This window comes from Diabrotica virgifera, chromosome 3, assembly GCF_917563875.1.
Source record: "Diabrotica virgifera virgifera chromosome 3, PGI_DIABVI_V3a".
NCBI classification, from domain to species: Eukaryota; Metazoa; Arthropoda; class Insecta; order Coleoptera; family Chrysomelidae; genus Diabrotica; species Diabrotica virgifera.
Window position 1 is genome coordinate 134,596,140 of NC_065445.1, and position 15,331 is coordinate 134,611,470.

The window sequence follows — 15,331 nt, forward strand, 5'->3', positions numbered from 1 at the left end:
TCAAGAATATGAATCTGATTAAAATATTTAAAGAAATCAGTGGAGTAGGCCTACAGGGGAAACCACGGTAAAAAAACGCGCCGAGTACACTACCTCATAGGTGGTGTGGAAACGTGTGCATATCATGTATAATGTGACTCTTAGAATCGCGATATCTCAGGAATGGCAACTCTTAGGAAAAAAATAGTAGGGACTATTTTTGTAGAGAATTTTAAGATCTACAACTTTGGTTCTTTTTTGATAAAACTTACCGTTTTCGAAACAAATCCAAAAAATCTCAAATTTTGACTTTTGACCCCGAATAACTTTTGTTGCACACATGTGATCGATGGGGACTTCTAATACTTTATTTGTTATGGTATACCCTAGCTCTCCACCAAAATTTGGCTCTTCGGCACTTTTTGTTATTTCAAATGTCTATATAGACCGGGTTATATGTAGGCAGTATAATGTAGAAAACAACGCACTTAAAAGTACAAAGTATCAAAAAAATAGAGTCAAACAATTCTAAACACAACAACTTTTTATCAAATAGTGGTATCGAGGTAAAACGAACTGATAATGTTAAAATGACGACTAATAACAAGTTTCCGTCGTTGTTCGATTGATAGCACCCCTAGTTGGGTCTCTAGGCTAGGTATCCCGTTTTATCCGACTATCCCGTTTTATCCAACTCTCCCCTATAGTTAGAACAAAATCATATCGGACACCCCTTGTTTTTTATAATTGTTAACATACTAAATTACATATCCAATAATTTTTATCCATTAAATTAAACAGATCAGTGCAGATCGATCTTTTATCGGATCCTCTACTAACAAGAAAATCAAGGGCCATATTTTGGTTTTTTACAAAATAAAGAAGAAAATATTGACAAGCTAAATTTATAATAGTAGCAATTGCAAAAAATTACGTTTTTGGTGCTAGGGGAGGGGAAATGGTGGTGGGCTAAAATTGCGCAGTCTTATTTTTCATCACATAGAACGTAAAAAAATTTAAAAAATCGAATTCTGGGAGTGAGTCCATTTTGCCTATCTTAACAGGGGTACATCCAAACATGTCTTAACAGAGATGTTTGGATGTTAACGGTCCTCTTAACGTCTGTTTTATAGACTACAATAAAGCGTTTGATAAAGTAAAACATGATCGACTCATGTGAATTCTAAAAAATAAAAACCTAGATGAAAGAGATTTAAGATTAATAACACACCCCTATTAATTCAGCGAGCAATAGTAATAATTGAAAATGAAACATCTAAAGAAATGGAAATAAAAAGAGAAGTCAGGCAAGACTGCATATTATCACCTCTATTATTTAACGCTTATTCTGAAGAGGTAATACGAGAAACTCTGGAAGATGAAACAGTCGGCATAAGAGTAAATGGAGTCTTAGTTAACAACATCAGATATGCAGAGGATACAGTAATAATAGCCGATAATTTACAAGGCCTGGAAAGACTCATGAGTAAAATAGTAAGGTGTAGTAGGGAGTACGGACTTTTTCTCAAAAGACGAAGTTTATGAAAATTAGTAACAACAACCATAATACTAACGAAATCTTGATAGTAGAGGGCCAGCAAATCGAAAGAGTAAAAAAGTACACTTATCTAGGAACACCTATAACAGAAAATAATGACTACAGAAATCAAAGTCAGAATCGAAAAAGCACGTTCTAATTTTATGAAAATGAAAAAGGTCCTATGTAGCAAAGATTTAACATTAGCTCTTAAAGTACGCCTAACAAAATGTTACGTATACAGTATACTATACTATGAAGTGGAATCATGGACGTTAAATGTAGAGACAATGAGACGACTTAACGCCTTTGAAATGTGGACTTATAGAAGAATTATGAAGGTTTCCTGGGTAGATAGAGTCACAAACAATGAAGTACTGAGAAGAATGGGTAAAGAGAAGGAATTTGAACTTACAATTAAAGAAATAAAGCTACAGTATCTCGGACATGTGATGCGGGGCGAGAAGTATGGCATCCTGCGACTTATAATGCAAGGAAAATAGATGGTAGAAGAAGCATCGTAAGAAGACGAATTTCATGGCTGAAGAATCTGAGAGAATGGTTTGGATGCAGCTCAAAACAACTATTTAGAGCTACTGCCTCAAAAATTAAAATAGCTATGATGATTGCCAACCTCCGTAGCGGAGATGGCACCGGAAGAAGAAGAAGAACAGGGGTACCCTTTAATCCGAAAGATTTTACAGTGATTTTTACTGCTCGACAAAGAACCCAACTACCACGTCGCAGAATCTTCAAAAAAAAAACAATAACAAATGTCAACTCAGAAGTACTGTCCGAAATAAGTTTGGGAGAAATAAAAAAATTCAAAGAAATGAAAAAAACATACAGAAAAAAAGGAATAAAAACATCAGATAGCAAAAATATATTTTATCAAAATGTGAAACGCACCTAAGGGAGGGAATAATGCCAAAGCTGTTTTTATTCAATAAAAAGAAATTAACTAAATCCTCAAAACTACCACCTGTTCTCACTTGTTTCGAAGGGAACATTGCATAAATTATTATAAACAGGCTTACAAGAAAATGTGATAAAAACCATTACTAAAGAACTGGCTAGATTTATAAAGGAGTAGGTACTGGCTCTTTCACAAACCCAGAGGACGACATAATCACTACAGAGATTAACCTTGCACTACGCAAACTTCTTCCCAGTCTGCTATCCAGGAAGAAACCAAGCTCCAACGTCAGTCCTACCCACCCCTCAAACTAGAACCGATACCTTATACCACTGCAACACAGAAGGAATTTGATGCCACTGACTTACCAATGTCACATGAGAGCCACGATAATATGATAAAACAGCGAAAGACACGCAATTTACCTAGCAATCGGCATAATCAAGTTCATGGATTTGATGGCGTGAAATGGGTTACTGTTTTCTATAACACATGTAACCTAATTACAAGATTACAATAGGAGCATGGAATGTTCGAGGTCTCTTACAGAGTGGAAACTTGCAACCCTGAACATGTACTGTTCAGGGCATAAAATAGAAAGCAAACAGTGCGGCAGATTCGTGCAAATATTATAAGAATTGTGCATTTAATGACAGAAGCATATAATTTGGACCACATATGCTACACATATAAAGGTTCAAAATTAGATATGAGGCCATCTCAGATTTTTACCTTCTACAAAAATGGCGGGCATTCAAAATGGTGACGATACACATGTGACTAATAGCACGATAACTTTTAAACGAAGAGTCCGACTTTAATCAAATTTGGTACATGGGTTCTTTTTTTGATGTACAAGATCGAGCTCCTGAACCGGAAGAATCGGTTTACCAGAAGTTGTGTTTTTCCTGATATTTTATGTAAAAATATGTTGTTTTTTTCAATTCTTCCACCCTGTATGTATTAATTTTTTAAAAAGGTAATACCGGCATTGAAAAGAGCGTAAAAATATTTTTTAGGGAATATTTTGAACTTTTAAGTTATGTTAATTACCATGCAATAAATGCATACCTTATCTTCATATGTACCTACGCGCGGAGGATTCGTGCAAATATTATATAAGAATTATTGTGAATTTAATGGTAGAAGCATATAATTTGGACCACATATACTACACATAAAAAGGTTCAAATTTAGATATGAGGCCATGTCAGATTTTGCCTTTTACAAAAAAGACGGGCATTCAAAATGGCGACTATACATATGTGACTAATAGCACAATAACTTTTGAAGAAAAAGTCCGATTTCAACCAAATTTGTTATATAGGTTCTTTTTTTATGTATAAGATCGAGCTCTTGAACCGGAAGAATCGGTTTAACAGAGGTTGTGTTTTTCCTGATATATGTTGTTTATTTTTTCAATTCTTTCACACTGTATATATTAATTTTTCAAAAAGGTAATACCGGCGTTGAAAAGAGCGTAAAAATATTTTTTAGGAAATATTTTGAACTCTTTGGTTATATTATTTACCATTTAATAAATGCATAACGTATCTTCACATTTAGGTACCTATGTGCGGCAGATTCCTGCAAATAATAATATAAGAATTATTGTGCATTTAATGGTAGAATCATATACCTAATTTGGACCACACATACTACACATACAAAGATTCAAATTTAGATATGAGGCCGTCTCAGATTTTGTCTTTTACAAAAATGGAGGGCATTCAAAATGAATCTGCCGCTCATAGGTACATGTGAACATACGTTATGCATTTATTAAATGGTAATTAACACAACTGAAAAGTTCAAAATATTTCTTATAAAATATTTTTACACTCTTTCCAATGGCGGTATTACCTTTTTGAAAAATTTATATATACAGGGTGAAAGAATTGAAAAAGCAACAACATATTTTTACGTAAAAAAACAGTAAAAACACAAATTATTTTAAACTGATTCTTTCGGTTCAAGACCTCGATATTACTCATCAAAAAAAAAACCTATATACCAAATTTGGTTGAAATCACGTCTCGTTCAAAAGTTATCGTGCTATTAGTCACATATGTATAGTCGCCATTTTGAATGCCCGCCATTTTTGTAAAAGAAACAAAAACTGAGATGGCCTCGTATCTAAATTTGAAGCTTTATATGTGTAGTATATGTGGTCCAAATTATATGCTTCTACCATTAAATGCACAATAATTCTTATAATATTTGCACGAATCTGCCGCATATAGGTACATTTGAAGATACGTTTTGCATTTATTAAATGGTAATTAACATAACTAAAAAGTTAAAAATATTTTTACTCTCTTTTCAATGGCGGTATTAACTTTTTGAAAAATTAATACATACAGGGTGAAAGAATTGAAAAAAAAACAACATATTTTTACATAAAAACCAGGAGAAACACAACTTTTGGTAAACCGATTCTTCCGATTCAAGACTTCGATCTTATACATCACAGAAGAACCTATATACCAAATTTGGTTGAAATCTGAAGTCTCGTTTAAAAGTTATAGTGCTATTAGTCACATATGTATAGTCGCCATTTTGAATCCCCGCCATTTTTGTAAAAGGCAAAATCTGAGATGACCTCACATCTAAATTTGAATCTTTATATGTGTAGTATATATGGTCCAAATTATATACTTCTATCATTAAATGCACAATTGTTTCACATATCGGCTGCACTACAGGGGGTGGCATTAACTATCAGCCGGCTATATATAAAAAGTGTTTAATCGGCTATCAAAGTGTGAATAGCTGAATCATATTAATCATGCTTAACACCAAACCTATAGAATTTAACATAATACAGATGTATACCGAAGTAGATGTCAACTCAGACCATAACCCGCTGATAGCAGTAATGCACGTCAAACTCAAAAAGATTGTAAGATGTAATAATAAAGCAACATTTGATTATACAAAATTAAGAAAAAAGAAATACGTCAAAAAGTAATCCAACAAGTCAACTCAAATCTAACACAAGTAAGAGAAGAAATTTTAACACCAGAAGATGTCAATGAAAAGTGGAATAATATACAGAACGCATTGCTAAAGGCTGGAGAAGAAAATTTAAAGCCTGAAAAGACAAATAAAAAGCAGAAGAGGATGACCGAAAATTCTAGCATTAATGGAAGAGAGCAGAAAAAACAAATGGAGAAATGAGACAAAATACATGGAACTACAAAGTAGAATTAAAGTAGAGATAAAAAAGGCCAAGAAAAAGTGGTTAAGAGATCAATGCATAGAAATAGAAGAGTATGGCAGAAAACACGACAGCTTTAATATGCATAAAAAAATAAAAGAACTAACAAGTACCAAAAAGCGAGCACACTATTGGATACTTAAAGATGATAGGTAACGGTAAACTCATCGCAGACATCAAAGATAAACTAAGGATTTGGCAGGAGTACATAATGAAACTATTCGACGATGATAGAATGATACAAGAAGAACCACAGGAACAATCAGGGCCGAAAATAATAATGTGCGAATTAGAACAGGCTATTAGAAATTCAAAGACCGCAAAACCAGTAGGCCCAGATCAGATACCCACTGATCTAATTAAATGCATTGACGAAGAAACGCTGCATATAGTTTTAGATCTGTTCAACAAAGTATATACAACAGGAGTAATACCCCAGGATTGGTTGTTGTCCACGTTTGTAACACTACCCAACTCAGTACATGCGACAGAATGCTCCCAGTATAGAACAATTTCCTTAATAAGCCACACAGTTAAGATATTCCTCAAAATAATACACGGAAGACTGTATAAAAAAATAGAAGATATAGATAACACCCAGTTTGGATTCAGAGGAGGACTAGGAACGAGAGAGGCTCTGTTCGCTTTTAACGTTCTCGCAAAAAGATGACTAGATACGAACCAGGACCTCTGTCTGTCTGCTTTATAGATTATCAAAAGGCTTTTGATAGAGTACGACATCAGAAATTCGTAGAACTTGTAAAAGAAAAGAATGTGGACAGTCGAGATATACAGGTTATTGTCAATATGTACTGGAATCAAAAAGCAAAAGTTAAAATCGAAAATGTCAAAACTGAAACCATAGAAATCAAAAGCGGTGTTAGACAGGGTTGCGTGTTGTCTCCATTGTTATTCAATCTCTACAGCGAAGCAATTTTTAAGGAAGCAATATCAGAAGAAGAACAGGGTACCTATATCAATAAAATCTTGAAAAACATAAGATTCGCAGACGACACCGCTATTTTTGCAGACAGTCTAGAAGCACTGCAACGATTAGTGAATAGATTACATCAAGTCAGTATAAAATATGGACTACAAATGAACGTTAAGAAAACCAAGTTTATGATATATTCTAAGCAACACACAGTAGAAAGGCTAGATATCGAGGGAAAGCAAGTAGAAAGTGTGGATAACTTCAAATATCTGAGAACCTGGGTAACAGAAAACAGCGACCAAGGTAGAGAAATCAGGACACGCATCGAAATTAAAAGCATTATAAGAATGAAGAAAATGTTTGTTAATCAAGACCTTCCTCTAGAGCTGAGAATAAGAGCCTTAAGATGCTACGTGTTCTCGACTTTGCTGTATGGAGTGGAAAGCTGGACACTGAAAGTAGGCAACATTTGGACAACAAGTTGGAAGCATTTGGGATGTGCTGCTATAGAAGGATTTTGAAAATACCATGGATCCAACGAGGTACGAATGCAGAAGTGTTAAGAAGGCTACAAAAGGATTGCGAGGTGATAAAGAACATCAAAACAAGAAAGCTGGAATATTTGGGCCACATTACTAGGTGTGCGAAATATAAGATATTAAGGATCATAATGCAGGGCAAAATTAAGGGTAAAAGATCCATAGGTAGAAGAAAAATTTCCTGGCTGAGAAACTTAAGAACGTAGTATAGTTGCAGCTCAGTAGATCTTTTCAGAGCAGCCGCCAATAAGGTACGAATAGCTGTGATGATAGCCAACCTCCGATAGGAGAAGGAACTACAAGAAGAAGATGTATACCCCGACTAGCAAGTCCTCGGGGGGAGGAAATGAACGAATTCTACTCAGAGTTAGAAAGGGAAATACCAAGAATATCAGGAATATAAATGGCAATTATAATTGGAAATGTTATAACACCAAAGTGGATTCGAGCCAGATATAACCAATAACTACCTTACAAATATTCTAGAAAATGGGAGCTAGAAGCAAAAAAATAAATGAGCGAGAACATCTTCTAATGTACAATAATGTGCTTAAAAAAGATCTAAGTATGGCGAAAACCATATTTACGCATCGTCCACGACGATTACACACATAGGTACAATGTACCTGGTACATAGAAGGTACCCGATAATAGGTATAGAAATCGAAGATTTCACATTGATTCCATAAAGATTGTAAAAATCTATTAGAGATGCCAGAATATAGTCAAGTGCTGAATGAGGTTCTGATTATCAATTGAAAGTATTCATTTGAATATATGAAGGATTCAAATGAAGGTATTAGTGGGAGTGGGAGAATCCCAGATAAAACTCAAAACGACAAATGCCAAATTTAAACCAACTAACAAATAATGCTATATATTATCAAATACAGAATACAAGGTATAGTTTCAGAACAACTAAAATTACTCAAAAAAAAAAGATTCTGATCAAATCAATGAAAACCAATTATGGAATGGAAAGATATTAAAATTAAAACAAAACATACCGCAATGAAATTCTAAAATGACCCTACATCACGAAGAAGGAAGTCTTGGATAAAAAATGGAACCTGGGTTGTCACTCAACAGGGAAAGAAGCCAAAACAGAATACAACCGAGAAAGTAAGCTCATCAAAAGAATGTACCAGAAGCATACAGATAATTACATGAAGCGGGTATGTCAGTAGATCGAGAACCAGAAAACGAAAGACCTATTAATGAAAATAAAGAAAATTACTCAAGACGTGAAACCACGGATGCTTGAAGGTGAACAAGGGTAAATGCTAACAGAGAAAACAAAGATTCTCAACAGATGAAAAGAATATTGCCAGTCTCTTTTTAGCGGCCAGCCAATCTCTCGCAGATATTTACCACAGCAGAAAATCAAGAACCCAAAATCTTACGCACTGAAGTTGAAGCAGATCCTAAAACCTAAAAAATATGTAGGAATAAACTTTGAAGCATAATAACAGAGATGGGAGTACCTCATCATTTTGTACAAGCATGTACTGGCAATTTGTACACATCTGCACAAGCCAAAATAAGAGTAGAATATAGCTTGAGTGAATAAGTGAATGTTTCTGTATACATAAAGGAGACAAAGCAGTACCACAAAGCTGCGTTCTTTCACCCATTCTGTTTAATTCATATAGGAAATCGATTATTCGCAAAGCCACCAATGATTGTGTTGGTGAAAGATGTGGTGGAGGGAGAAAAATATTCGAACCTACCCTTACGAACCAAAATCTTACGCACTGAAGTTGAAGCAGATCCTAAAACCTAAAAAATCTGTAGGAATGAAGTTTGAAGCATAATGCCAGAGATGGGAGTACCTCATCATGTCGTCCACCTTATTGGCAATTTGTACACATCTGCACAAGCCAAAAAAGAGTAGAATATAGCTTGAGTGAATCAGTGAATGTTTCTGGATACATAAAGGAGACAAATCAGTACCACAAGGCTGAGTTCTTTCACCCATTCTGTTTAATTCATATAGGAAATGGATTATTCGCAAATCCACAAATGATTGTGTTGGTCAAAGATGTGATGGAGGGAGAAAAATATTCGAACCTACTCTACGCAGATGATACCACGTTTCTAGGTAACATACAAGAAGAAATCGATGACTTAATCTCAAACGTGAGCGAAATCACCAATGAAGTGGTGTCACAAATAAACAAATCAAAGAGTAAAATGATGGTAATTAGTAGATAAAAAAAGATATCCGGCCCTGGCAAGTGTTGGTGGAATCGAGATGGTGAAGAAATTTATATCCTTATTTTAGCACTTATACTTAGGTTGAATCCAAAGTATTTGTTTTCTTATTCTATTCTAAAATAATTAGCTTAGACATTAACATTCAGCAAAGGAAATTTGTAGAAAATAAGAAGGACTGAAAGAGTCATGAAATGCCAGATTCTGAGTATCTAAATTTATGAAAATAAAACTAATTTATCAATCAGTAATAGTAACAAAAGTAAATATTCTTATCGACCAAACACATTCCATGAGGTGGAAGAAGCCTTCGCACAACTAACGCCAATGATGACAGATTGTATAAATAAATAGGTAACTGGCGATTTGCGAAAGCGGGAAGACCACGAGAAAGACCCCAAATGTGGTGAAGGGACGATTATCAAAAGTACAGATGGATCAATGTTGAAAAGACTTACACGAGACAAAGAGGTGCAGAACAATTACCCAGCAAAATTACCAAAAGTTACGAAGTAATCTTAACAATGAAGAAAATATTACACTTCCCTAAAAAGAGTTCCTCTGTAAACTTAAACAAACTATATTGGTAGGCCAGTAATTTGGGTGTAGCTATCATTAGTAGCAGCAAGTAACAACTAATGGAAGCCACCAATGGAAATATTTAAGGAAATTGATCCTGAAGCACGAAAAAGAGGGCTAAAATAATAACCAAACAAACGAACTACCTACAAAGATGCATTGAAAACTTGTACTGGTATCAGGCAGCACAATTAAAAATAGACAATTCTATATCCAAACCCATACATATAAGAAGGGGTGTTCAGCAGGGATGTGTGCTTTCCCCTCTTTTATTTAACATTTATTTGGAAGCCATATTTCAAGAGTCTTTGGAAGATGCAGAGATGGGAATCAAAGTGAATGGGGTATTGATCAACAACATACGATATGCTGACGATGCTGTCTTAATTTGTGACAACATAGCAGATCTTCAACAACTTGTCACTATAATCGAGGAATACAGTAAGCGAATGGGATTAGAGATTAATACCAAAAAGACCAAATTCATGATCATCTCCAGAAACTTGGATGCATTTGAAAACTCCATCATAACACTGAATACTAAATCCATTGAAAGAGTGAGCAAATTTAAATAACTGGGAACGTGGCTTTTTGAAGACTGGGCATCGGACAGGGAAGTAAAATGTCGTATTGAGCAAGCTCGACAAGCATTCGTAAAATTCAGGAAGGTACTGACCTGTTCAGAGTTCGATCTTACACTGAGACTAAGGTTTACTAAATGCTACGTGTGGTCGGTGCTGCTATATGGCATAGAGGGCTGGACACTCAAAACGAGAGATATCAACAGATTAGAAGCCTTCGAAATGTGGCTGTATCGCCGTATCCTAAAGATACCATGGACGGCGAAAGTCACAAATGTAGATGTCCTTAAAAGAATCAACCAAGAACGCCAGATTTTCGAAAACATCTAGAAAAGAAAAACGGGGTATTTGGGTCAGATCATGCGAAACGAAAAATACCAGTTCCTTCAACTTATAATCCAGGGTAAAATTGAACGCAAGAGAGGAATAGGACTCAAGAAAATGTCCTGGCTCCGAAACATAAGGCAATGGACAGGGATTAACGACATAAAATCTCTGATACACATTGCAAGAAAGAAAGAGTTAATGGAAAATGTGATCGCTAACATCCATTAGTGGATTTGCATCTGAAGAAGAAGAAGAAGAAGAAACGAACTACATAGCCGTCAAAAGAACACCTAACAATAAAGATAATATCGCAATAGACAACTATATACCATCGAACGTGTGGATGCCTTCACATATCTCTGAATATCTGCACACAAATCAATCAGAAGAATTCCGTAAGTAGCGAAATTAATAGACGCATTTCCAGTGGGAATCGTACATACTATGCTACAGAACATTAATTAGACTCGTAGTAACATGGTTGTGAAACCTGGGGAATGAGAAAAAAGGATGAGGCCCAACCAGTGATGTACATCACTGGGCCCAACTCAAGACATTCATGAGAAAGACACTGAGAAAATTATACGGCCCGGTGCAAGAGGAAGGCGGCACATGGAGAATTAGGAGAAACGACGAAATTAATTAATTAACATTTTCGGTGCCCATCTTGAACAAACGCCATTTTGCTGGTACCACGTACTTAAATGGTTAATTTCGTAACGCAGTACTACTGCCGACACTCGTGCGTCGTCGGTACCCTTGATGACACCCTCGTGACGACACACTGTCGTCGTGAGCACTGAACGAGTTAAATTTGTGAAAAGTCAACGACTGTCATGGCTAGGACATATCCAGAGACAAGAAGATACAAAAGCAACAAAGAAAATATTACAATGGAAACTAATAGGAAGGCGAAAAAATGGAAGGTCCAGAACGAGATGAGGGCACAAGAGAGGTTTGAATGGAAGGACCTAACTAAACAGGTAAAGACTCATCCAGGGTTATGATGCCAAAAGAAGAAGAAGTAATTTGGGTGTATAAATATTTAGCAACAAATAACATATTATTATTATCATTAATACCATAATATGATACAGGACTTTCTTGAAAAATATGTAATACTTATAGAATAGGTAGCATCAAGTCTAGCTCCGGAGATTTTTAAAAAATTTATGCAATAATTGGTAGATTATCTGTACCAATTCAATATTTGATAAAGGCAGTTTTTGTTTTTATTTGATTCAGAGTTTGACCACCATCTCCATATAGCCTATTTCAGCATCCCATGCATCCTCAGTGAAGCTATGTAGTCACAACTCTGAAAGAAATATCAACAATCCTGCCTATTTAAGGGAAACCATCGCTACGCAATGATTACACCTTTTGAGACGCAATCCAGCGACATCTCTCGCAATGCGAGGAAAAGTCGAAGAGACGACGAAATTAGGAGAAAGAGAAATGAGGACACTTTGGCCACGCATTTACCTTCTCTTCGTCAAGGAAAAAGGACCGAAAGACAGTTTCTTTTCTATATACTCAAATCTAAGTAAAGATGAAAAAGATAAAGGCAGTTTTTGTTTTTATTTGATTCAGAGTTTGACCACCATCTCCATATAGCCTATTTCAGCATCCCATGCATCCTCAGCGAAGCTATGTAGTCACAACTCTGAAAGAAATATCAACAATCCTGCCTATTTAAGGGAAACCATCGCGATGCAATGATTACACCTTTTGAGACGCAATCCAGCGACATCTCTCGCAATGCGAGGAAAACAACGAAAAGCCTTAGATACAAAGTTTACTACTTTTTAAACAATTAGAATAATTGAAATAAAAATATAATAAACAATATTTTAAATCTAAGACTTTTCGTTAATAAACTGCTTTCTGGCTGCATCCTGTAGCTGCTTTAAATTCAATATTTGTCAAGAAAAGTAAGACAGGTCTTCTTGGAAATTTGCAATAAACATCAGGAATTGATCCATTAATTTAATTATAGCTTATCAGTAGTAATTGCACAAGAGCTCTAAAATTATCGAATTTTTCCCGAGTGACACTTTGACAGTTTTAATTTCACGACTCGAAGGGGAGTGAAATTATGTCAAAGTGTCACGAGGGCAAAAATTCGATAATAATTTTAGAGATCGAGTGCAATTTATTGCGATTATTTCATGAATAAAACTGTTCAAAACCAAAATTTTATTGTAATTTATTTATGTAAGTACAAATTAGTACACTTAGGGCCGGTTGTTCGAACGCTAATCAACATTGATCACTATCAAATACTTAATTACTATGTCACAACTGTCAATGTCAACTTTGGTTGGGTTGCCGAAAACATAATTATTGATGACAATTATGAAATTAGTTAATCAATTATGTTAATAATTGTTATGTTAATTGACTAACTAATCTCATAATTATAATTAACTATGTTTTCAGCAACCCAACCAAAGTTGACATTGACAGTTGTGGCAGTAATTAAATATTTGATAGTGATCAATGTTGATTAGCGTTCGGACAACCGGCCCTAAAACACACAGTTGTTGTAAATATTTGACGGTTGAAAGTCATCACTTTTATAATTTTTAAAACATTGTCATTAATGTCACTGAATGTATTTTTTCGTAGCAACGAAGGGCATCTGACGTAATATACTTGACGACGGGATATTATCAAAAATTATCGGGTATAATATCACAACAGAGTGAGAACAAATTGAAAATAATGCGACAGTTTTTCGAAAATTTGTTGTCTGGCAATAAACACGAGAGCCCGCAGGGCTCGAGTGGCTATTGCCCAATGACAACAAATTTGAGTAAAAATGAAGCATTATTTTCTTATTTATTCTTACTGTCGTGTGATATTCGTAAGATTATTTTTTAATACGTATATTATGGATATTTTCTTAAATGTGACAGTTGTCAAAACTAGGAAACTGGTTGCCATTAAACAGAAACAATCTACTTAAAAAAATTCTATCGGTAATTTTCTACAGTAGATAATTCTCAGTATAATTTTAATCTTATTGGACAGAATTAAACACGTGATCAAATATCTTACTATACGATTGGAAGTTAAAATCATTAAAAAATAATCAGTTTAATTTTTATTTCTGTAGCTTTCTATTGGTCAGAATCTCCTATGAATGAAATAAACGACATTAGTCTGTTATTTAAAGTAGGTAGGTGCGTAAATAACCTATACCAACAGCCAGCGTAGTTGAACAACAGTAATTGATATAAAATATTATTACTTTGCTTTTTACCAATTTTCATTGTAACGAATTTTTTTTCAGTATTAGTTAATATCTAATAGGCCTGGATCCCGCGTACCAAAAAAAAAGTTGATTAATAGCAAGCTGAAAATTTGTTAATAGCTTAACGGTGTCTAGTCGGACTAACTTTGATGTACGGGAACACAGGAACGGGGGAAGTTGTGGAACGTGATTTTAATTGTACGGAACGTGTCACCTGACAAGTTTATGATTGTGAAAACTAGTAGGTTGTTTTAAAGTTTATTCAATAGCAAACTTTTTATAAAGGCGGATCCAGATCAATAAAAATCTGTGTATGTGTTGTAGTTTAAAATACAGAAAAAACATTTGCGGCACAAATTTAAATCTGTTCAAGTATTTTTACGACGTAAATATTTAGTTCGTGTGTTGTACCTCCGAATCCACTTAGCGACAAGTGGATAATCAAGTCCACACTAACATTGCTGTGCGGCGAAGATTGAAAAACCGACAGCACTATGGATAGCGTGCGTTGTTCGTCACGAAAATATTTTTGCGTTAATCTATGCGGCGCACAGTCCACATCAACAAAAATTTCAGCGCACACGAACAAATTTGCGTCAAATACAACGTACAACTTAAATTTTTATTGATGTGGATCCGTCTTTATATGTATGTATATGAAAAATGTTTGTTCGACAAATATTTTGGACATTTTAATAAGTCCAACACGTAGAACATGTTAAATGACTGATTTTTGCATGAGAGTTTAATGAAATGGCAACAAATCAATTGGAAGTTCTGTCCGACAAAATACATGGGACGTTTTCGTAGTCTGACGTTCCAAATTTTTAACCTGTTCCACAACTAAATATTCCCCTCTTCCAGTGTTCCCATACATCAAAGTTTGTCCGACTAGACACCGTTAAGCTATTAACAAATCTTCAGCTTGCTATTAATCAACTTTTTTTTGGTACGCGGGATCCAGGCGAATCCAGGAATGAATTCGGTATAGATGCAGTATGTCTATTGTTTATTTTTTATTTATTTCCTATTCGTACATTAATTTCATAAAGCAGTAAATATTATATTATAGGTAACATTATAAAAAGCAACAAATCTCTATTATGACCATAAAAGAATCAAATTTATATTTTGTTAAATTTTTTATAACAAATTACGTCACTCTCCCGACTCACCACCTATCCTCCAAAAAATTACAAATTTTATAAAAATACAAGCATCTCAAGATCAGTCTCCGTCCCTTATA

At 34.7% G+C, this 15,331-nt stretch overlaps 1 protein-coding gene across 2 annotated transcripts in view; it reads right to left on the reverse strand.

The window, feature by feature from the left end:
* LOC114327483 (uncharacterized) overlaps positions 1–15,331 on the reverse strand; it is a 251,830-nt gene that overhangs the window by 223,954 nt on the left and 12,545 nt on the right. The gene's annotated exons all lie outside the window — the stretch shown is intronic.